This window comes from Podarcis pityusensis (assembly GCF_964106645.2).
Source record: "Podarcis pityusensis genome assembly, chromosome: 7".
Classification (NCBI taxonomy): Eukaryota; Metazoa; Chordata; class Lepidosauria; order Squamata; family Lacertidae; genus Podarcis; species Podarcis pityusensis.
The window spans coordinates 78,991,129-79,014,596 of NC_138031.1; the positions used below are offsets into that span (position 1 = coordinate 78,991,129).

At 44.0% G+C, this 23,468-nt stretch overlaps 1 long non-coding RNA gene across 1 annotated transcript; it reads left to right on the plus strand.

Moving 5' to 3' along the window:
* Positions 1 to 3,850: 3,850 nt before the first annotated feature.
* LOC308482163 lies at positions 3,851 to 21,769 on the plus strand. Its single transcript, XR_013989104.1, has 3 exons — positions 3,851 to 4,107; positions 7,837 to 7,958; positions 21,300 to 21,769. It is a non-coding gene; the product is annotated as an uncharacterized lncRNA (long non-coding RNA).
* Positions 21,770 to 23,468: the final 1,699 nt, after the last annotated feature.

Sequence of the window (23,468 nt, forward strand, 5' to 3'; positions counted from 1 at the left end):
AAGTCAGTGGGTCAGAATTACCCCCCAACTCTCTGCAAAGCTTCAGAAATCTATGCAGGTTGTACTGACCTCCTCTGTCAAGAAGAATCGCTAGCGAGCACAGCACTCAGCCAGCCAGAAGTGAAGGGAGGGGCCAGCTGTTTGCTTTTCCTAGGTAAGGAGCCAATGAAATACCATGAGATGAGATGGGGGTCAACTTCCTGATTTGTTCATTTCTGATTCTTCAGCCCAGTTGCAGGACTGAATTGTCTTGGCCTCCAGAAATGAACATTGCTTTCTTTCTTCATCCTTTGAACTCAAGACAAACTCCCAACAAGCCTCAAAGTCATAGGTCTACAGAATTTGTCCTGAAATCTGTCATGGCCAATGCCCAAATTACAGGGAAGACAACATTAATTAAATTCATAATTCGCACCCCCTAATTTCCCCATTTCAGCCAAAGTGCATCACCATGCATGGCCATAAAACTGCAACAAATAAGAGTATCATCACAAAGTGTCAGGAGATAAGGTCCCCTCTGGCCACCATGAAATTCAAACACTGGATGTGGGGGACTCCTGAGGAGGCTTTGCACCACATCTTCAGAGCTTAGGGGGGCAAAATGGGCTTCTTCTACTTGCCAAAGGGAGGAATTTCTAAGAGAGAGATGAAGGAGCAGGGAATCCTCCTCACTGTCTCTCCTGCCCCTTTCCCTACTCTCTGAATGTCCTGAGGGCATCCAATGGCTAAATTTGAAAAGACATGCAACCTGTAACTATCTAGTTTGAAATTGTGTGTTTGTGTGTGTGTCTGGCTCCCAGCCAGCCCCACAAACTAAAATATATGGCAGTGATTTGACCGTTTATAAGTTTGGCTGAGAGCCAGATTACTCATTCCAAACAAGATGTTTTCAGGTTTTCTCAGAGATGGGAGCAACTCCTGGGAGTCATCCGGTGCCTTTACATTCTAATGTGGCAATCATCCCTCAGTGAACAAGCGTATCTGTACAACATGACCAGAATTATTTGTTAGCTACAACTCTTCAGGGCTAACACAAGTAATGAAAACCTGCCTGCACCATCTTCATAATAAAAGATGCCACGTTCAGCATTCTTAAAAAGCCTGGCAAGGTAGAGTTTAGCATGCATCATGGCCACAGACTCTTGACACTGCGATACTCAGCAGTTTCATATAAGCAGATAATCATGTGAATTAGCTTTGAAATTGGTATGTGAACCACACATGCTTCAGTCCAGCTGCACATGCATGGAAACAGGTTTCTGCCCACATATCCAGATGTCAAAGAGAACAACAACTACCAGACTTTTAGAAGACACCTGAAGGCAGCCCTGTTTAGGGAAGCTTTTAATTTTGATGCATTACAGTATTTTAATATTTTGTTGGAAGCCGCCAAGAGTGGCTGGGGAAGCCCAGCCAGATGGGAGGGGTATAAATAATATATTATTATTATTATTATTATTATTATTATCATCCATGGTGGATGGGGAATCATGCAATCGGGAGCGGGTGGCACTGCGCTCTAAACCACTGAAATTTGTGGGCCTGACGATCAGAAGGTTGGCAGTTTGAATCTGCATGATGGGTGAGCTCCTGTTGCTCTGTCCCAGCTCCTGCCAACCTAGCAGTTCGAAAGCACACCAGTGTGAGTAGATAAATAGTACCACTGCGGCAGGAAGTTAAAAGACATTTCCATGCACTCTGGCACTCGTCACAGTGTCCTGTTGTGCCAGAAGCAGTTTAGTCATGCTGGCCACATGACCTGGAAAGCTGTCTGTGGACAAATGTCAGCTCCCTCGGCCCAAAGTGAGATGAGCACCGCACCCCATAGTCAAATTTGACTGGACTTAACCATCCAGGGGTCCTTTACCTTTACCATGCATGCAAATTAATACATCTCAATCCCTAGCCTGATCCAATAGCAATGACAGCCCGTCTGCAACCTTGTAAACAAAGAGTTACAAAATCTAGCATCTGGCTAATCAGCTATTCAGGAAGGGAAGTGGGTGATCTTGATCACCACCATCTGAATCCTTTCCTGCCAAATAGTTGATTTGAAGGATTTCACCTTTCTGAAAATTATTTTCAAGCCAGGCTTCATAACATTATTGTGTTCTGTTGAAACCAGGCCATACTTTGGAGTAGGAAATAATTTCCCCTCAGATTAGATCAGTTAGTGATGTAGGCGTGTAATGTGAGAGAAATGTTGGGCTGTTGAAAAGGGAGATCAGCCAATCTGTAGGTGGCATAGTTTGTAGTGTAAATATTACACCTCTTCAGTCCACATTGCTCAATTTAATTGCGATTTTTTTATAAATAGATCAGGGCATTCTAGGCACAAATGAAGTTCCTCCATCATAGACTTTCCCCAAAACCGATTACAGCGGGCTTCATTCGCTGGAAAGAAAATAATGCATATTTCCCCTCCAAACCACTTGTTTTGCTAATGATTATTCTTTATCTCTTTCAGCACGAATGCATAATACAAACAGCATCTTTCTGCAAGAAGACACTGCTATATGGATCATGCATGAGACTCTTTGAGGCATGAAGGAACTGGGTGCTATAGGCAATGTTAACATCGTTGACTAAAAATAGAAGTCAGAAAACAAAAGTACCTTGCCAAAATAATATGGATTATTTGAACATGGTTTCTACAGTTTAACACTTGGTTCTTTAAACTGTCACAAGCTGATTCCTCCAACACGTATTTCAAAGTGAATTTGCATGTCATTTGTTCTTCTCAGCAGCACTTTTCTCACGCATATGGTGGGTGTATTACTCAGTGTAGAATTGCCTCCTAAGTTCCTGTATTGTTTAATACATATATTTCATGTAGGCAATACAGCTAATCTATGTGAGCCAAGAATAGCGCCCCAATTGGTAAAATGAATGTGGAAGCCATTTCAAACCAAGGAGTTCAGTAGGTCCAACACCGGTCCCCCATTTCACCCACAAGGCTGTTCCACACAAACCATGCACACCCACCTGTATCTGACAGCACAAGTAACACCAAGTGTGAGACTAGTATGAATGGGACTACCAAGGAATAATCAGGAACTTCAGGTGAACTGCTTGGTCACCCATAAGGCTTGGGAGACAGGGACAGGCTAACTGCATTCCTTTGCTAAGCCCTTCTGTTCTCCTTTAGTTAATAAGTCATTTGGCAAGAGGGGACATTATTTTCCCACTTCAGTCATTACATCCCAAGCTACTATTTCAACTGTGACAAATAAAGCCAGCTAGAATCAGGCTGTTTGTTTTTAATCTACTCAATTATACTGAAATTTATATGCTGTTTAGCTGAGAAAAATGGAAACACAACCTAGAGTGCGAAAGAAGGTAAAAAATGACTCGAAACAACTACATAGTTTCTCTTGGTACAGTTGATTCCCAAGCTTTTGTTCTTTAGAATACAAAATAAGTGAATAAAGGATGTGTTCTCATTGCTACGAATTTTTCCACGTGTGACTTTCTGAACAACATAGGATATTCCTATGCTAAAGCAATTTTTTAATCTAGCTAACACATCTAGTTTCCCCTCTTGTGTATGTGTATGCATAAATACATGCTAAATTATGTACAAATGATTTTATAAATAAATACAAATGAATACCCTTGAGACTGCTTTATTCACCTGCACACAGGTATGACAGCTCACAAAAGCTTATGACATAATGTATGAGTCTTTACTATGTCACAAAACTCTTTGCTGAGACTTCTAGTCTCTCTCTTGGCATTGGTTGAGAGGGTTGGTATCCAGGCAAGGGATCCAAAGAACCATGTACTTAGTCCAGCATGCCCAATCGTCATATGTGGTGGTCTTGTAGTAAGGTTAAAGCTTACTGGGAAATGATATGTAATGAAAAGAAAAGGATGTTTAAAATAACCTTTGTTAAAAAACAAAAAACAAAAACTTTTCTTTTTGGAATTATAGGGACAGAACTACCTAAAATGTATAGAAACTTATTTATGTATGTGATTACAGCAGCCAGAATGTTACTGGCCCCAAGATGGAAAGAAGCAGAAGTCCAGCAAAGGAAGAATGGATACAAAAGCTTATGGAATATGCAGAAATGGCGAAACTTACCGGAAGAGTAAAAAATCAAGGTAACTTTTTAAAAAAAGAATGGAAATGGTTTATTGAATATTTACAAACAAACTGTAAACAGATAAGAACATTGGCAGGATTATTGTAATAATCCGCAGTTTTATAAGAGTATATATTTAAAGTAGACGAATAAATGTGTAATTTAAGTTAATTTGGAATATGCAAATATAAAAAATAATTTTAAGGAACTGCAGAAAGAGGGGGGAAGGAAGTGGAGTTTTGAAATGTTAAAATCCTTGTAAAATTATTGAAATGTATAAAATTGAAAATAAAAAAAAAAATAAAAAAAAATCCAGCATGCCCAGTGGGACACTGAATTTGTGTATCTCAGAGAGGAGCTAGTCCTAATCCTGCAATACTGTAATACTGAGACATTTGATAATGAGAGAGATTTCAAATGCAGTTTGTGGAACAGTATGGTGGTCTGCCAAATGAAGGGCAAAAGTCAACAATCCTACTTGGAATGGCCATGGCTCTTTGTGGGCAGGGCTGAATTTAGGTTTGACGAGGCCCTAAGCTACTGAAGCTAATGGGGCCCTTTATACGTCCAGCTGTCCTTTGTCAACAACAAATTGTCGCTGTTTTTTGTGTTGAATATATGCTATATGGTAATTTATGGACCTAATAGGTATGTAGGTTTGTTTTATATATATAAAGGTAAAGGTAAAGGGACCCCTGACCATTAGGTCCAGTCGTGACCGACTCTGGGTTGCGCCGTTCATCTCGCTTTATTGGCCGATGGAGCCGGCGTACAGCTTCCGGGTCATGTGGGCAGCATGACTAAGCCGCTTCTGGCGAACCAGAGCAGCGCACGGAAACGCCGTTTACCTTCCCGCCGGAGTGGTACCTATTTATCTACTTGCACTTTGACATGCTTTCGAACTGCTAGGTTGGCAGGAGCAGGGACCGAACAATGGGAGCTCACCCTGTCACAGGGATTCAAACCACCGACCTTCTGATCAGCAAGTCCTAGACTCTGTGGTTTAACCCACAGTGCCACCCGCGTCCCATATATGTGTGTGTGTGTGTGTGTGTGTGTGTGTGTGTATGAAATGTACATCACTTGTTTTTTTCCTTTACATTTTTGGGGTCCCCCAAGAGAGTAAGGCCCTAAGCTATAGTTTGTTTAGCTTATATATAAATCCGGCACTGTTTGTGGGTACTCTGACTGTAGCTCCACGTATCCCAGACTTTGTTGATTCATGACGCAATCAAATAGGACACAACCTGCAAATGTAGCTCAGCCTCCCTCTGCGAATTGTGAGTTGTTGCCCCAGTGTAGCCCTTTTCGTCATAAGAATTTCTTGCAGGTGCACTCTCTTGACTTTTTAATTGATCTAATTCTCCCATAAGAATTGAAGAGCCAATGCAGTGTAGCGGTTGCAGCGGTTCTCAACCTGGGGGTCCCCAGATGTTGTTGGACTACAACTCCCATCATCCCTGAGCTCTGGCCTTGCTAGCTAGCGGTGATGGGAGTTGTAGTTCAACAACATCTGGGGACCCACAGGTTGAGAAAGGCTGGGTTAGAGTGTTGGGCTAGGACTTGGGAGACCAGGGTTCAAGTCCCCCCACCATGCTCACAGGGTGAAGTCAGACCAGTCACTGACTCCCAGCTTAACCTACCTACCTTACAGCATAAAATGGGGTTGTGGGGGAAAGAACCATGTATGCCATTTTGAGCTCGTTGGAAGAATGGTAGGGTGCTGAGCTGGCCCACTGATGAGGTGTGGTGAAGGATCTGCCTCAGGCAATGGAAGCACAAGAGGTTCCACCTGCCCCATCATTGCTGCTGCTGAAGAATTGATCAAGATTGGCTGATGAAGCATTGAATGAAAGAGACTGGTTATCCAGAAACTCTGTTGCGTGGACAGGCGGAGTCCCCCAAACCCTGGGCGGCCCCCGTGTGGAATAACGACTCAAGACAACGTGTTATGGGATTAAAATTGGCCACAACTTTATTATGTTTCAGATGTGGGTAGACCTTGACTCAGGCATTGGGCGTTTATCCCTCCCAGTCCCCCGCCGGGGATCTGGGGAACATCAGGGTTATCCAGAGTGTGGGGAGGGATGGGCTGTCTCTGGAGAACATATGTTCAAGCAGATAGAGCCCGCCGCCGTTACGCCACCATCGCAAGGGAGAGCAATGACAACCTCTAGGTGTGCTGCCAAAGCCTCCCCTCAAAACAACCCCTTTAATGAGGAACCTATCACCGCCGCAAAGAGAAGGGGGGCGTGGGTCACCTCTACATGCCAAACCCCACTTAGAGAAGATAGACTAAAGGATTCTGCACAAGGTCTGATACCGCCAAAGTTGTGACATTTTGCTACAGGAAAGGCAAACCTGTAAATGCAGGGGAATTCCTTTCCAGCCCTTCAACAGCGACCCTGACATAGCAGCACCTGCGTACCTGTAGAGAAAAGGTTAACCTGCAAAGGAAGTCTTAACTGAGGGTGGGTAGGGTGGGAGAAGCTCTGGAGCCAGCTGACCATTCCCAGGTGAGACCCTCCCCCTATTGTGTGGGCAGGGTGGTCCCTCCCCCTACCTGGCCTGATCACCTTGGCAACGCCTCCCCAGGTGGGATTGGGCAACTGGCTGAGGTAGGCGGAGACCTCCAGGTATCCCACCTGAGGAAGGCGAAGCCAAGCCTGTGCTAATGGTGCCACATAGGGTCCCGGGGGCTGCACGCGACCATGCAAAGGGTGCCCCCTTTAATGTGGGGAGCGGTTATTCCGGCGATATTTGGTGACAGATTATGTATATATCAAACTTTTGAATTATTCTACCGCAGCCAGTGAAGAAGATTTAGAGACTTTGCTTGCAATTTCTGATCATTTGTATTAGTCTATAAATAGTGTTTAGTGCCATTGTTATTGGCCATCGTGTTGTGTTATTTTGTTCAGCTGCTGCAATGCCAGCAAGAAGGGGGCATTCTGGTGCATGGGGGGGGGAATGCCTTGCAGAGTTGGGGGGGGGGATTTTGGAGGTAGCAGAAGAAGTGGGGAACATCCCTGTTTTGTCTCCAGTGGCAAAATGAGATGGGCTGCCCCTGGTGGGGTACAAATCTAATAATCAACATAAATAAATAAGTTGGCTGTTAGATCAGATAAAAGACCCATCTTCTCCAGCATTCTGTTTCTACCAGATGCCAGCCAGATCCTCTGGGAAGCTTACAATCAATGCATGAAGGCTTGATTCCAGCATCTGGTATTTGATGCCTATAAACATAGACACTCCCTTTAGCTACAGTATTGTGGCTTATTATAACCACTGATAGAGCTATGCTCCATAGATGTTTCTAAATAATAATAATAATAATAATAATAATAATAATAATAATAATTGTTATTAAATTTATTGCTATTTAGTAGTGACACAAGACTTCATATTTTTTTCAGTTTACATCCCACTCTTCCTATGAAAGGAGCCCAGGACACTCCATTGCAATTTGATTTTCTTTCAAATAGTCATCTGTTTTATACACCTCCATTACCACATCTTGTTTTGGCCCTAATCTTTGTAAAAGCTGTTGATGCTAGCAGTTATCTCCAGCACATTTTGTGGCTTGGTACCAACCAGCGTACTTGCTATGAAATTCCATTCATCCCTGAAATAGCTGCTTTAAAATTCTCTTCCTTTTACATTAGAGCTCCTTGCCCTGTTACTCTGTTTTGTAACTGCTCTGGGTTGTCGCTTTTACATTTCCATGATCATTTTTCTCTTTCCATAGCCTTTCCCTATGTGCTCTATTGAGAAAAACAGAGTCTTTTTAAGCTATGCAATCTTTCAGTCTTCAACATGATCTTGAAATGAGGACACAAGTAGCGTATGTCTGTTGGTTCTCCTTCAAAGGTAAGAACAATAATTGAAAAGCTTACTCTGAATCTAAACAAGGTTTGCCATTCCTTTACTTATTTGATTGTTATGCATCTATGTACTCTATAATAAAGGCAAATACTGAAAATACTGAAATACAGTATCGGGTTACAGACGCTTCAGGTTACATATGCTTCAGGTTACAGACTCCGCTAACCCAGAAATAGTATCTCGGGTTAAGAACTTTGCTTCAGGATGAGAACAGAAATCGTGCAGTGGTGGCGTGGCGGCAGCGGGAGGCCCCATTAGCTAAAGTGGTGCTTCAGGTTAAGAACGGACCTCCGGAACGAATTAAGTACTTAACCCGAGGTACCACTATAAAGGCAGGGAAGACGTGAAATATGTGAAATAGTAATTATAAAAAAATAGATACCAGCACTATGCAAGTTCTCCAAGATGTGCTTTAGGGCCCAGAAATGTTACCAAAATGATTTGGGCTCATATTGAGTAATCCCCTCCTTTTTTAAAAAAAGCAAAGGCACTGTATGTGACTGAGCTGATAGATCATGGGTCAGCAAATTTTTTCAGCAGCGGGTTAGTCCACTGTCCCTCAGACCTTGTGGGGGACTGGACTATATTTTTTTTTGTGGGCGGGGGGGAAATGAATGAATTCCTATACCCCACAAATAACCCAGAAATGCATTTTAAATAAAAGGACACATTCTACTCATGTAAAAACACACGTATTCCTGGACTGTCCGTGGGCCGGATTGAGAAGGTAAGTGGGCTGGATCCAGCCTTAGTTTGCCTACCCATGTGATAGATCATGTCATACGAAATTGTGTCCTTCTTTCATCAGAATTGGACCCTAAGCTCATCACACAGCACATCTCTGGCTTAGTGAAAGACTGGGAAACTACAGAAGAGCCATGAAATGGACTTGGGTCCTCTCACATACAAAGGCATGTGCTCTGTTATTAAGCTACAGTAATTATTATTAATATTATTTATTTATTTATTTATACCCCGCCCATCTGGCTGGGCTTTCCCCGTCACTCTGAGCAGCTTCCAACAAAATATTAAAATACAGTAATGCATCAAACATTAAAAGCTTCCCTAAACAAGGCTGCCTTCAGATGTCTTCTAAAAGTCTGGTAGTTGTTGTTCTCTTTGACATCTGGTGGGAGGGCGTTCCACAGGGAGGGCGCCACTACTGAGAAGGCGCTCTGCCTGGTTCCCTGTAACTTGGCTTATCGCAGTGAGGGAACCACCAGAAGGCCTTCGGCGCTGGACCTCAGTGTCCGGGTAGAACGATGGGGGTGGAGACACTCCTTCGGATATACTGGACTGAGGCCGTTTAGGGCTTTAAAGGTCAGCACCAACACTTTGAATTGTGCTCATAAACGAGCTAAGGCTCTTTCCTGACGCAGAGGGCATAAGGCAATTTTTCCCAACCTGGTGGTCTCCAGATGCTTTCTACTTACAATGCCCAGAAACCCCAGACACCATGTCCCCTTGTCAGGGGTTAATGAGAGTTGTGGCCCCAAACAGCTGAAGGGCACTAGGCTGCAAAATGCTGACACTCCATTTAAGGAACTCTTTAACAACTTGCCATAAAATGAGATTCTTTAATACAGAGCCAGTCCAATGTCTCCTATAACTCCCATAATGTGGGCAACAATTCTTCTGGTTCTGCTAAGGAACTATTCCTTGGTATTATCTATTGGAATTACAGCATTGTGACATCAAAGACTGGCTCCACAGTGATATGTCTTAACTGGGTGGCAGACGCATAGTCCTCTGAGAGGAATCCCTTAAGTTTTACCAATAATTGCTATTATTTCATATATCCCTTCCATTATCTCACTACCTCCATTGCCACTAATGCAAACCAGGAACACAAATGTTAGTTTGAAAAGAATTTCCCAGGGCAAAACTACTATGTGTCCCTCTGCAAATAAAGAATAATCCCCTTTCATCCAGGAAATGGACTGTCCAAAGAAGCTGTGTGTTAGTTGTGTGGAACTGCAAAATAACATACCTTTAATTGTGTTTGGACCATACGTCTTAGCAATTATAGCCAGCTGTTCCCTCAATTTACTCACCAAATAATAAGTCCCCCAAGATTTTACCAGAAACTGTTTGCATAACTTGGAAAACAGAGCTCAGCTGTTGCATAAATGGCAAGTCACACTCCCCCCCCCCAAACTGTATAATTATTCTTCATGCCTTCACAGGGATGCAGTTATTGATTATTTAGAGCTCAATCTTCCTTCTCCCTGTGAAACTGAGGACCAGTTTATACATTCAACAGAATGAAGTGATGAAATTTCTCCTGGATCACATACCACAATAGACTGAAAGCAAGGGATCACATGTCTCAATGCTTTTCCCAAACACTACCTTGCTCATATGGAACTGGAATGTCAGGGAGAAGGGTCAGCCTAGTCTTCTCCCTCACATGCTATGTGCAGGTAGCCCTTTAGTTGGGGGAGCATTCAGATTCTGAAGAGGTACAGGTCAGGCAGTGCCAGCCACTGAGGTGATTCACTATGGAAAATATAAGCCAACACTGCATAGAAGCAGAGAAAGGCTGCAGTGTTTTGGGTGGAAATGCAGGTGGACATCCCACCATAACCACCAACATTTCTCCGATGAAAATAGAGATGTCCCCTCCAGCATTTCTCTAATGAAAATAGGGACGTCCTACCTGTACGCCAGCTCCCTCGGCCAGTAAAGCGAGATGAGCACTGCAACCCCAGAGTCTGCCGCGACTGGACCTAACGGTCAGGGGTCCCTTTACCCTTTACCTTTTACCATACCCTCCAACATTTCTCCGATGAAAATAGGGATGTCCTACCATACTCTCCAATATTTCTCTGATGAAAATAGGGACATCCTACCATACCCTCTGTAATGGCTTGGGTCTCTCCCACAGACGCGAGACAACTCTGGCGGTAATTATCTGAGATTTATTGCTCAAACACGCAAATCATTTTGGAGCTCACTCACTCAGCGTCTTTCCCCAAGTTTGCTGTTGCCAAGTCTGAGCTCCACCTCTTCCTCCTCCAGCAATAAAGCCCCCACTTTCGCTTTCTTTCACTTTCCCGCCTCTCACAAACTCTTTCAAGCCTATGCGTTTTTGGAGAGGCTATTTCCGGTGTCCCTGAGTCTGAGCCTGAGCTTGAACTGGAATTAGGCATTCCAGCCTAATCTCTTCTCCTTGCCTCTCAGCGTTTCTCATCCTCTGTCAGTTGCGTCTTGTCTCTGACACCCTCCAAAATTTCTCTGCATAAAATAGGGAAATCCTACCATACCCTCCATCATATCTCTGATGAAAATAGGGGCATCCTAAGGAAAAGTGAGACATTCCAGGATCACATCAGAGACCAGGTGTTAGGAATGAGCCAGCTCCCAGTGAAGGTTTGCAGCCAACTGCAGGAAGCAGCCAGGAACAGAGAGGCTTAGACGTTAGGCAGGGGGGAGCTGGCAGCTGCAGACTTCGGCTCTTTCTGACCTTGATGGGCAGGATGATAAGGCAGTAGCTGAGAGCAGGCTAGAACACAGCCAAAGCTCACAGGATGCTCAAACAGGAGCGAAAAAACACACAGAAGTATGTCAGAATAGGAAGGGGCTGGAGCTAATCCAATAAGTCTGAAGAGTAGGAGAATGGGAAGGCTGCTAGATAGGAAGCAAAACAAGAGACGCAAGGGGTGACAGTTCAATATATTCTGTAGAAGAATATCTTGAAGAAGTCTTCAGAAGGGTCATCCTGAGTAATGATGCCAGAGGCTTTGTTAGAGCCATCCAGAGCTATCTGTTCGTTTTTCCAATAAATCCTCCTTTTTAATTACCTACGCTTACTGTGTTATCAAGCTGGGAACCTGGACTCCTGACAGACGGCTTCTGTAAATTTGGGACTGTCCCTGGAAAATAGCGATACTTGGAGGGTCTGCGCCGAATGGGTATTGTCTTGGTGACATCAACAAGCTGCACTGCAAAAAGCCCTCATCCTGCAATTCTGCACTTGCATGGCGTTGGGAGCAGTGGCGGAGGAACCCTCTCCGGCACCCGGGGCAGGACGCCAAGGGGCAGGGCGAACAACCTAGCAGCGCACATGCAACATCCATATGGACTGTGCACACGCGGTGGCCCATACAGTCTCCGTGCGAGGGGCAGCCTGTACAGACGCCCATATGGATGGCGCGTGCAAGCGGTAGCCTGTACAGACTGCGCACGCACGGCAGACCATATGAACTGTGCATGCTGTACAAGAAGCAGCCCGTACGGACACTGTATGAGAGGCAGCCGTACGGACACCCATACGGACAGCATGTGAGAGCGGCAGCGCGTACAGACGCCACGCGAGCGTCACCCATACTAACTGTGCACGTGGCCTTGGCCGCTCTACAGCTGGGGGGCAGCGGGCCATCTTGTCACACCGTCAAGTGGTGCTAGGGGCAGACCGCCCCCTCTGCCCCCCCCTTCGTATGCCCCTGGTTGGGACTTGCACCCCAACCACTACTGTAGCCTCTCAATGTAGCAAGGAAACAGCAAGCTGATCTTCCCTCTTCCCTGCATCCCCAGCCTCTGGGCACTCCATCCTATTCTGTAGTGGACAGTGTGTTCACTTCACAAACTGCTCTGTCTGCAGAGTGCTTTCTTTATTACTTGATTCTGCTGATAGTATAAACTGACCCTGAGTAAATTTACTGCAGGCAAATGTCTGGTTCTTTGGTTTCAGGGAGACTTCTAATAAAATAACATCTTATACTGAATTGCACAAAGGCTGGCAAAGCCCTCTGGTTTCTCTCTTTAGATATTTTCATGCCTAATAATAATTTCATTGGTTTGCTTCATATGGTTAGGGCTCAGATAATGCAGAGAAAATAATTCACAAGAGACCGAAATGATGGATTAGCAAGGGATGTGAGCCACCACTGATAAAGACAAGAAATATTGGCAAAGAAATACAAAATCCATCATACTAATTCAGTTGAATTAAATGTATCTACACTCTTCAGCCCTCGCCAAAATAAAGGAATGCAGTTTTTTAACAGTGGGGAAAAAAACCCTGCTGCTCTTTGTTCGCATTAAAACTGAGAATTTTTAAGACAATTAAAGCCGTACACTAATTAATGGCGAAGAGCATGATGTAGCCAAACTGAAGCCCTTTTAAATCCCACAGAGATTCAACAGGAGAGTTAAACAGCAATAGGACAAAATCAATAGGATGGAAATGTTTTACTGTTAAGTACCCTCCCCCGACACTTGTTTCTGTTGAGTCTACAACAGGAATAACTCAATGGACTGGCATCCATGACAATCTCTTCCAGGAGAGATGGCTATTAAACTTTGGTGGTTAGGTGGGATGGTTTTTACATATTGGGGCCAACCAAAAGTAAGACGACACAATAGGTAATGTTAAACATGTTGCATTTCTCTGCACAACACAAATGAATGCAAGATCCAGTGTTTTAGTACAGCTACAGTGGAGGAGAGAGAGATTTTGCACTCAGGCCCTACTTGCAAAGGCACCTTGTCGGCCACTGCAAGAAAAGGATGCTTGATTAATTGGGCCATTCACTGGCTTGATCCAGCAGGACTATACACTCCAATATCTGGGTAATCCAAATCAGCAAGATCCTTTTTTTTTGTCCCAAGCTCCCACCAGAGCCAGAAGACTCACACCAGAGTGCCGAACCAAAAAACGGGACATTCTGGGATCCAATCAGAAGCTGAGATGGCTTCTGTAATTTCAGTATGTCCCACTTAAATCAGGATGGTTGAGCAGTATGCAAGACTCTTACGTGATATTATCTTTTTTATTATACTAATTTAACACTTGGAGTAGGACTACTGCTGGACTGTGTATGTTTTCTCACTGGCTTTGCTACACAAGCCAATACTGCTACTTCTCTGGAACTAAGCTATTAATGAATAGTGTTGTGTTATTCTCCCTTCACACACATCTCTTTACTGCTTGTTTCACTTATTTGTGTTTTTTACCAAAAGCAAGAGGAGAGGGACAAACTGTTTCTTGAAAAATATGCTTTTGAATTAGGAGTTCCCTATCTCATGAAGCTATTGTGCCCACTCAGTTTTTTTATTTATCTACCTCAGTATTTTCTATATTGAATAAGGTAAAAGGTAAAGGGCCCCCGGATGGTTAAGTCCAGTCAAAGGTGACTATGGGGTTGTGGTGCTCATCTTGCTTTCAGACCAAGGGAGCCTGTGTTTGTCCACAGACAGCTTTCCAGGTCATGTGGCCAGCATGACTAAACCGCTTCTGGTGCAACGGAACACCATGATGGAAACCAGAGTGCACGGAAATGTCATTTACCTTCCCGCTGCAGTGGTACCTATTTATCTACTTGCACTGGCATGCTTTCAAACTGCTAGGTTGGCAAGAGCTGGGACAGAGCAACAGGAGCTCACGCTGTCACAGGGATTCGAACCACTGACCTTCTGGTCGGCAAACCCAAGAGGTTCAGTGGTTTGGACCACAGCACCACTCGCTGTTCCCTTGGGTTTCAAACAGAAACCTCTCCCTGCCAGGTGTTACTTATCAGGGATTTGCAAAAAGTACAGCATCTGTGTCAACAGTTCTACTCTGTAGTGCAGCAAGGCAAGGCCCAACCAAGGGGTAAGACAAGGCAAAGCAAAAAAAGATTCAGGCTGTGCTCTTGGGAACAAAAAGAGCTCTGAAGCTGCTCTAACAAGGAACAAGCTGGACTGAACCCTAATACAGTAGCAACTAATTAACGATGACAACAACAACATTTTTGTTTTAGGTTTGTCTTTCTTAAAAAGAACTAAGAAAAAACATACTGCAACTCTGTGCATGTTTACTCAAAGGACGCCATGAGGACTTCAATGGAACTTCCTTCTAAGCAGTGCTGTTTTTAAAAGAAAAGAAAAAGATGTTTAGGGGTACTCTCATTTTCCTACTCCCTCAATAAGGCCACACTTAGATTCACAAAATGTTTAGGGGTATGCGTACCTCTGCGTCCCCCCAGAAAAAATCACTGCTTCTAAGTAAAGTGTGCATCGAATGGCAGCCCAAATCAAAATCAAGTTATCTGATTTTGGAACAGTAGTCCCAGTCAGGGAACAATTATGTGCTAGTTTCTGACGATGTTTCCATTACTGTCTGCTAAATATTGTCAGGGGACCACCGTGATGAAAAATAGGCCTGATTTAATACACTGCATATACTAAAATGAATAATTGAGTATACATATTAGGTACTTAACTGCTTGGTACTTTGCTTGATTAAGGACACATCTGTACCGGGAGCTACCCATGTTTTCTTGCAGTGCTTTTGTGCTGAACAATGGCTGAGATCCAAAGCACCACTTTAAGGCATGGCGGGGGCTCACCATTGCCTGGTGGGATTTGAGCAGCCTTCTCTCTCTGGGAGCAACACACCATGCCATAAAATACTTTGGTGGAAAAAAACTACGTTCCAACAGCGGTTTTCAAGGTAGTGTGATGATTTGCTGGGGGGAGAGGTTAAGGGGGGTTAAGCAGACCCCTTAAGTGTCCGGTTTTAATCGGAACAGCAGGAATTGACAGAAGCCACCCCAATCCCAAATGCCGGGTCTATGGGTGGGGCGTGTTGTCGCAGTAAGCATCATTACACAATAGATGAAACATGCATGAACAGTTTTTCAAAATTTCCTTCTCTTTATGCTCCCATTGCCCCCTTATTTTTATTCAATGGCCCCCATTGCACCTGAGGCCCCACCCCCAGATTGTTCCACCACCCCCAAGGGGGCGGTATTTCCCACTTTGGAAAGGATTGTTTTTACAGTATTCTTTTCGAGATGCAGAGATTTGAACTGTACGCAGTATTCCAAGTGTAAGGTAAAAGATAAAGGACCCCTGGACGGTTAAGTCCAGTCAAAGGTAACAATGGGGTTGCGGCACTCATCTCACTTTCAGGCTGAGGGAGCTGGCGTTTGTCCACATACAGCTTTCCGGGTTATGTGGCCAGCATGACGAAATCACTTCTGGCACAACGGAACACCGTGATGGAAACCAGAGCACGCGGAAACGCCGTTTACCTTCCCACCACAGTGGTACCTATTTATCTAATGCACTGGCATGCTTTCGAACTTCTAGGTTGGACACACCCACCACGGCTGGCAGGCCATTGGTATAGCTCCTCCCCACTGGGAGTTGGATACTGATTTGGGAGATTCAGGGCAGACAAATAAGAAGTTCTTCACTCAGCAGATAGTTAAACAATGGAACTCACTGCCCCAGTATGTAGTGATGGACACCTACATGGGTGGCTTATCACAGAGGATAAGGCTATCAGTGGTTAGTAGTCATGAGGACTAGTATGTATGCCTCCATTATCAAAGACTGCATGTCCCTGAATATACCAGCTTCAGGAGATCATGCGTGAGTGATAGAGAACTATTGTGCTTCTGTCCTGCTTATGGACCTCTTGTTGGTCTGATCTGGAAGGGCTCTTATGTTCTGTATTAGGAATTCAGACTATGAACTCATGTGTCTCCTGGCAGCACGGGATTCAAAGGTTGCAGCGTCTATGGAATCAGGATTGGATTGAAAATGTAATAAATACATAGTAATACCTCAGACAGGAAGATTTGCAATGTCTACAGTATGTCAGATCTAATAATATAAAAACTTCTCCAAACTGCAAATGTGCAGCTGCAGCAGAACTTTTCCCCCAAATAGTTCTGCTTCCGCATTTCAAGATGTAAATGGAACAATCACCCCTATAAATGTATGCTATTAATTTGTAGCACATAAATTTCTGGCATACCTGTGGATAGGCGAGCTTCTTTGATCAGCAGACAGTGCAATCTGGAGTCCTTGTATCATTTTAAATTGAACACCAGCTAAATGCTGGCTGTTAAATGTAACATAGGAACAAACTATAATTCTAAACTAATCCTAGTTGTAGGCTGGCCCTGAAGTTAGTATTTGGCTGAAGAGTTTCTTCTGCCTTTAATGAGTTCAAAAGAGGTACCTTCAGAGCCTGTACTTGACTATAAAGTAAAAAAGCATTATAATATTATGTCTGAAGCATGGAGCCCCATTACAGCGAGGGGCTTTTGTGAAGCTTCATGTCAGGTCTATAACATTTAAATCATCCCAAATTCCAGGCCCCCGCTGGGATTTACAAAACATATATTTTGGTATTCCGCAAAACACAGACACACGTGTCAGATATACCTCTAGAGGAAGGAAAAGCCAGATGGTGAAAGAGAATGCAGGCATGCCCTATTCCATAGGGGAACGCGGAAGTCCTCCAATAGACATGGCAATCTAATGTGAAAGGAAATTAATTCACAGCTCCAAAAAGGATGATGCTCTGAAAGGGAAAAGCCATTCCCCACTCATTTTGCAACTAGATTCCACTTGTGCATGCACTGGGTAGCAGTAAAGATCTGTCCCAAGGCATAATGCAGATCACTGGATACAACTGATATTGTGCTATTGCTGTGTGCAGTTGACTTACAGGGAGAACTTGAATATGCAGTTGTTGTTGTTGTTTAGTTGTTTAGTCGTGTCTGACTCTTCATGACCCCATGGACCAGAGCATGCCAGGCATTCCTGTCTTCCACTGCTTCCCACAGCTTGGTCAAACTCATGTTCGTAGCTTCAAGAACACTGTCCAACCATCTCGTCCTCTGTCATCCCCTTCTCCTTGTGCCCTTCATCTTTCCCAACATCAGGGTCTTTTCCAGGGAGTCTTCTCTTCTCATGAGGTGGCCAAAGTATTGGAGCCTTAGCTTCAGGATCTGTACTTCCAGTGAGCACTCAGGGCTGATTTCCTTCAGAATGGATAGGTTTGATCTTCTTGCAGTCCATGGGACTCTCAAGAGTCTCCTCCAGCACCATAATTCAAAAGCATCAATTGTTCAGTGATCAGCCTTCTTTATTGTCCAGCTCTCACTTCCATACATCACTACTGGGAAAACCATAGCTTTAGCTATACGGACCTTTGTCCATAAAAAAAAGTCTGTAGAGATACAGAGCTGGAAGGAGCTGTTCCGATGCAAAGCTCCACCAAGACTAACTTCATTTGCAGGGCTATTTGAAATCTCTTTGCTCCTTACACAGAGCCCACCCACCTGTCAAATTTGGCCTATGAGAAGTAAAGAGAAAAGTTCCCTAACCCTGCTCTTAATATTGCAGAGGAACAATGTGCCTCTCCTGTTGATGTCCCCGAGCTTCATTTACATCTTCCTAATCACTAACCATGATGTGACTTAAGGCCACATAGAACAGTCTTTTTAACCAAAATGCTGCTGCTTCTTGGCCTTCACCAACTCATCTTCAGTTCCCTCTGGCAGCTTTTGGAGTTGTAGGCCACTTTGATACAAAGTGATATTCTGTAAGGCACACCTTTCACTCAAATTCAAATACTATCTCACTTCAAATTTAACAAGGTGATTTAAAATTCAGGGTTGCATCCTAGTACTAGTAGACTCACCGCAGTTAATGAAAATGATTGCCTTGAGTTCAGTAATATCTACTGGTCATTAGAATTAGATACAACTTTCAGTTCCATTTCTATGGTTTGGTATATTTCGGGGGGGGGGGGGATCTCTGTGTGTTTTATGCTTCTGCTGTCAATAGCCGTTTCCAGACTTTTCTCCTTTATTATTTTATCAGACAAAAACAACTGTCTACTGGAACTGAATACTGTGTTTCTTGAGCCCACAGCTTTACAGATTTCTCATATTTTTAAACTTTTCTAGTCTAGATTATTTTCACACAACAATAATTATTACCTTGACTGTAGTCCTTGGCACAATTATATTGCTGAAACCCCTCAGCAGTCTAAATGCTTTGAATATTTTAGTCCAGGGAATATTGGTAATCATCAAATGTTATCTCAATAAAAGTGTTGATCTCTTAAAACTGAATCTTCAGACCACATATTCCAAATGGTCTCTTTGGCTTCAATATAATTAAATCAGAGACAATTATTTGAATGATGTTCAGATGCTACTGAAGCAACATAGACAGTAGGAATCCAGGAAGGCTACCATCTAACACAGGGTTGAGACCCCTAATTCCCCAATACGATTTTGTAAATTTCTCAAACTATACCACCCATCCCTAAGAAATGGGCTCCAAGTATGTATTTGTCCCCTTTTCCTCTGCTTGTGATTCGAGGACCCGATCCCTGCTTGGGGAATAAAGACACGAGGACACAGTATGTAAGGTTAATGGGTAAGGAAAAGGCCACAACTTTATTGATTACAGCATGTGAGAAGGTATTGGCTTAGGCATTGGACCACGGAACTTTAGACTCCACCCACTCGTAGAGGGGTGAGTCTGAGGAGGGGTTAACCACCAGCAGGGGGAGCCTGTTGATGCTAATACAACTATAGGCTCTCTTCCTGATGTCACCGAGGGTTGTGCCATGGCCCCCCGCCACACGGGCATCGGACAGGATCCACGACCGCCGGATTCCTTTAGCAGAATACCCAAAATTGTCGGGGTAGGCGATGGCCACACCTAGCCCCCTGAAACACCAACAACATATTTCAATGCCTAACCGCCAAATACCACGAAAGTTGTGACGGTTGCTACGAGGTAGGCGAAAAAAACTAAGAGGCCAGGCCAATTTAGCCAATTGGAAAAAACTCCTACCAGGCCCCTTGGTTAAACAGGGCGACCAACCAGAGGTCCATAGCAAAGTCTCAGGAAGCTAACTCTAAAAGGGAGTGGAGGGTGGGTGACTCGAAGAAAATGTGTGTGCAATGGTGGGGATGGCTGGCGCGGCCACATTTGAGTGGCAAGCCACGCTCCCGCCGAGCATCCCTACTGGATGCCCAACCAGGGAGGGGCGTGGTGTGCCAGCCCTGGAGTTGAAGCAGGGGGCGAATGCCCCCTGCATGACGCGGTAATCATCTCCTGCTCACAATCCCTCCCCTCCTGGAGGAGGAGAGGCTTTTTCAAATCACATTTGCAGATTACTGTACACAAGAGAGATGGGGCAGAACAGTGCTTGCAAGCTCCCCGAACTCCTATCCATGAAGTTGTTATCTGCCCATGCACAATGGCTGTCTCAAACATACACACCTAACTTTAACTGTGAAGTGAACGTGGCTTATACTTTGGATGAATGCTGATTTAAGGGAAAACACATCCAACAGGAGTTTTTCCTCAAGAAATTACAAGATAGATATAGACTGTGGCTATCAGCATGTGTACACTGCTTCAATGCCCGTGGTGAGAGCACACTGGAGTCAGAGGAAGTGGTGATGTGTGAGCCTCAGAGTGGATAATATAACATTTACCATAATGGGCATACTTACATTTATATTTTGGACTATTCGACATTGCCTTCTTGAGCCTCCTTATTTCAACTGTTAACAATGATCCATTGAGAAACTCCCTGAATTCAGTAGGTCCTCATTTGCAAAAGAAAGCAATTTGCAGTATGTTTGTTGCACTGTACTTTCCTGAGAGGGGGCATAATGCTTTGGAACAGACTTTGAATTGGCAACATAAAACTGATTCCATGCTTCCTAAACTGTCATGCTTCAACCACATTTGAATTTCACATATGGAGGGCCATCACTTTAAATCTGCTTGGGAAAATAAAAGTCGAAAGTCGAAAGCGCCCATCCTTTTTTTGTGCACAGAAAAATAGAAGAGCCTGAATGGATGTGTAATAAAAGGAAAGATGTCTGCAAAGAATGAACACTGTGTACTAATTCAGAATTCTCAGCCTACTTTAATGTCATTTCAATTCAATTGTCCTCTCCAGAGAAATGAATTTCATGAGATAATTGTTCCATTCTACAAGAGCCTCCTGTCAAGGGACATCTACAGTTAGCTATTCACATAAATAAATATGTATCACCACAACACATACCAAAATCATAAAAAGTACAAAACCAATAAAACAGTTCAAGCTTAAACTTTCCTTGAACTTCAGTGATATACAAGGTGTGATCGCCCAAGGCCCCCATCCCTTCTCCTGCCCAGCCAAAAGGCACACAAGATGCCTTTAGCTAGTAAATAATAAACAGCACAAATTGAGTGTGTTGCGGCAATGATTGCCACAGCAAGTGCATTTAGAATAAAAGCCCATAAGCTTAGTGACCTGAAAACCTCCATTTGGTGACATCGTTTGTCACATTGTGATGAATAAAATAAATGTCACTAAAATAACCTTCCAGTTGCTTCTCTCTGGACTCTTACGTTTGCATTTCTTTGTAAGCCTGTTGCATAACAATAACAATTCTGTCTCACTGCACACTACATAACCACAAATCCCTGAAATATATGGTAACCTGAAATATCTTATGCAAAATATATGACAAGGGCACAAGAAACTCTGACTCAGAAATCCTCCATTGTCTCTTCCTCTAGGTTTATCTTCCAGATGAAAGGAACTGAGATAGTCACTGTGGACTCTGGATACATCTTAGATGTGGCCAACAGATGCAGAAGAAGGAATTTGCTTTGTTTCAAAGTCTCTGTAAAAGCAAGATTAAATTCCCACTGTCTGTCCTATAAAATATATATGTTGGTTTCAGGCTTCCCCATCAACTGCAGGCCCTTGGTGGCCCTAAGAAGTGGGCGAATGTGAAACAAAACTTGAATTACCTCAAGAAAGAATTCATTATGAAAGACGTATTTGTCAATGGCATTTGTAGGATCTCTGGCGCATGACCAGATGGTCTTCATTCTCACTACACCACTATGAGGTGAGTATCGAGGAAAACACCTTCACAGGCTGAAACTTGTATTTGTAGCAGCTGAGCTTGCCAGCCACCATTCAACTAATAACAAGTGTACAGTTGCTCGTGGAATTCAATAAAACTGGGATTGGAGTTGAATATTGTGGCCCTAATATTTCCTGACATTCTGGCATCCTTTGAATCTTCCTATCGGCAAGCATTGTGGACTTTTGTGGTTGTTTGAGATGTTTCAGGCATTTCACACCAACCTGCCTGCAGCAGAGGTGGAGAAGCCTCAGGTCTGGGGGCCAAGCTCCTCTGGCTGGTCCTCAGGACACCATACTGCCTCCCCAGCCACACCCCATCTCCCAAAGCTGCCCACCTCACCGGCCCTACCTTACAACTTTCTTTAAGTATTTCTACCTGACCGGAATGTGTCCTTGAATGCATCTTACAATGGTTCTTGCTTTCCTGGAGGAGACGTCTGTAGGAAGTAATTTACAGTACAAAGGGAGAACTTAATATTTATCACTCTGTCTACTTTTTCACCTTTGGCCTCACCAGAAAAGTGTCAGTCCCACGGTCTACAGCAGGCTCTAGCTGAACACCCGGTTTATGCAGGGGCAGACTTTGGTAATCTTTTGTAATATGGCGCCCTATGTGAGGCCAAAATTTGACATGCCCCAGTGGATCTTCTCAATTATGGCTCTTCTCAATTTTGCACCCCCACGACTTGGTACCCTATGGGAGAGTGGGGAGGCGGGACTGCCCACACCAACCTAAATATATCACTGGTTTATGCCTGCAAAAGCATGCATGCTTCCTCAACGGCTCCTTATGGTACCACTCAACACCACTGGAAGATGGTTTAACGCACTGCTCTGCTCCTATTAAGCGGAGCAGCTCTATGTAGTTGAGTTGGTGTGTTGTTGTTTTGCAACACTCAGCTGGTTGGTAGGTCTAATCTGTTTTTATATGTCTCTTAAAGACGTTTTATCTGAATGCCATTGTATCCTTATATGAATTTATATTAAAATGGTGGGGGGAATGTAAGCTGCTTTAAGAAGAGGTAGTCTGTATAGTGCCTTCAGATGCCCTCAATTGTCAGGGATGATGATTGTTGTTGTTGTTTAGTTGTTTAGTCGTGTCCGACTCTTCGTGACCCCATGGACCAGAGCACGCCAGGCACTTCTGTCCTCCACTGCCTCCCGCAGTTTGATCAAACTCATGCTGGTAGCTTCAAGAACACCATCCAACCATCTCATTCTCTGTCGTCCCCTTCTCCTTGTGCCCTCCATCTTTCCCAACATCAGGGTCTTTTCCAGGGAGTCTTCTCTTCTCATGAGGTGGCCAAAGTATTGGAGCCTCAGCTTCAGGATCTGTCCTTCCAGTGAGCACTCAGGGCTGATTTCCTTCAGAATGGAGAGGTTTGATCTTCTTGCAGTCCATGGGACTCTCAAGAGTCTCCTCCAGCACCATAATTCAAAAGCATCAATTCTTCGGCGATCAGCCTTCTTTATGGTCCAGCTCTCACTTCCATACATCACTACTGGGAAAACCATGCCTTTTACTATACAGACCTTTGTTGGCAAGGTGATGTCTCTGCTTTTTAAGACGTTGTCTAGGTTTGCCATCGCCTTTCTCCCAAGGAGCAGGCGTCTTTTAATTTCGTGACTGCTGTCACCATCTGCAGTGATCATGGAGCCCAAGAAAGTAAAATCTCTCACTGCCTCCATTTCTTCCCCTTCTATTTGCCAGGAGGTGATGGGCCCAGTGGCCATGATCTTCGTTTTTTTGATGTTGAGCTTCAGACCATGTTTTGCGCTCTCCTCTTTCACCCTCATTAAAAGGTTCTTTA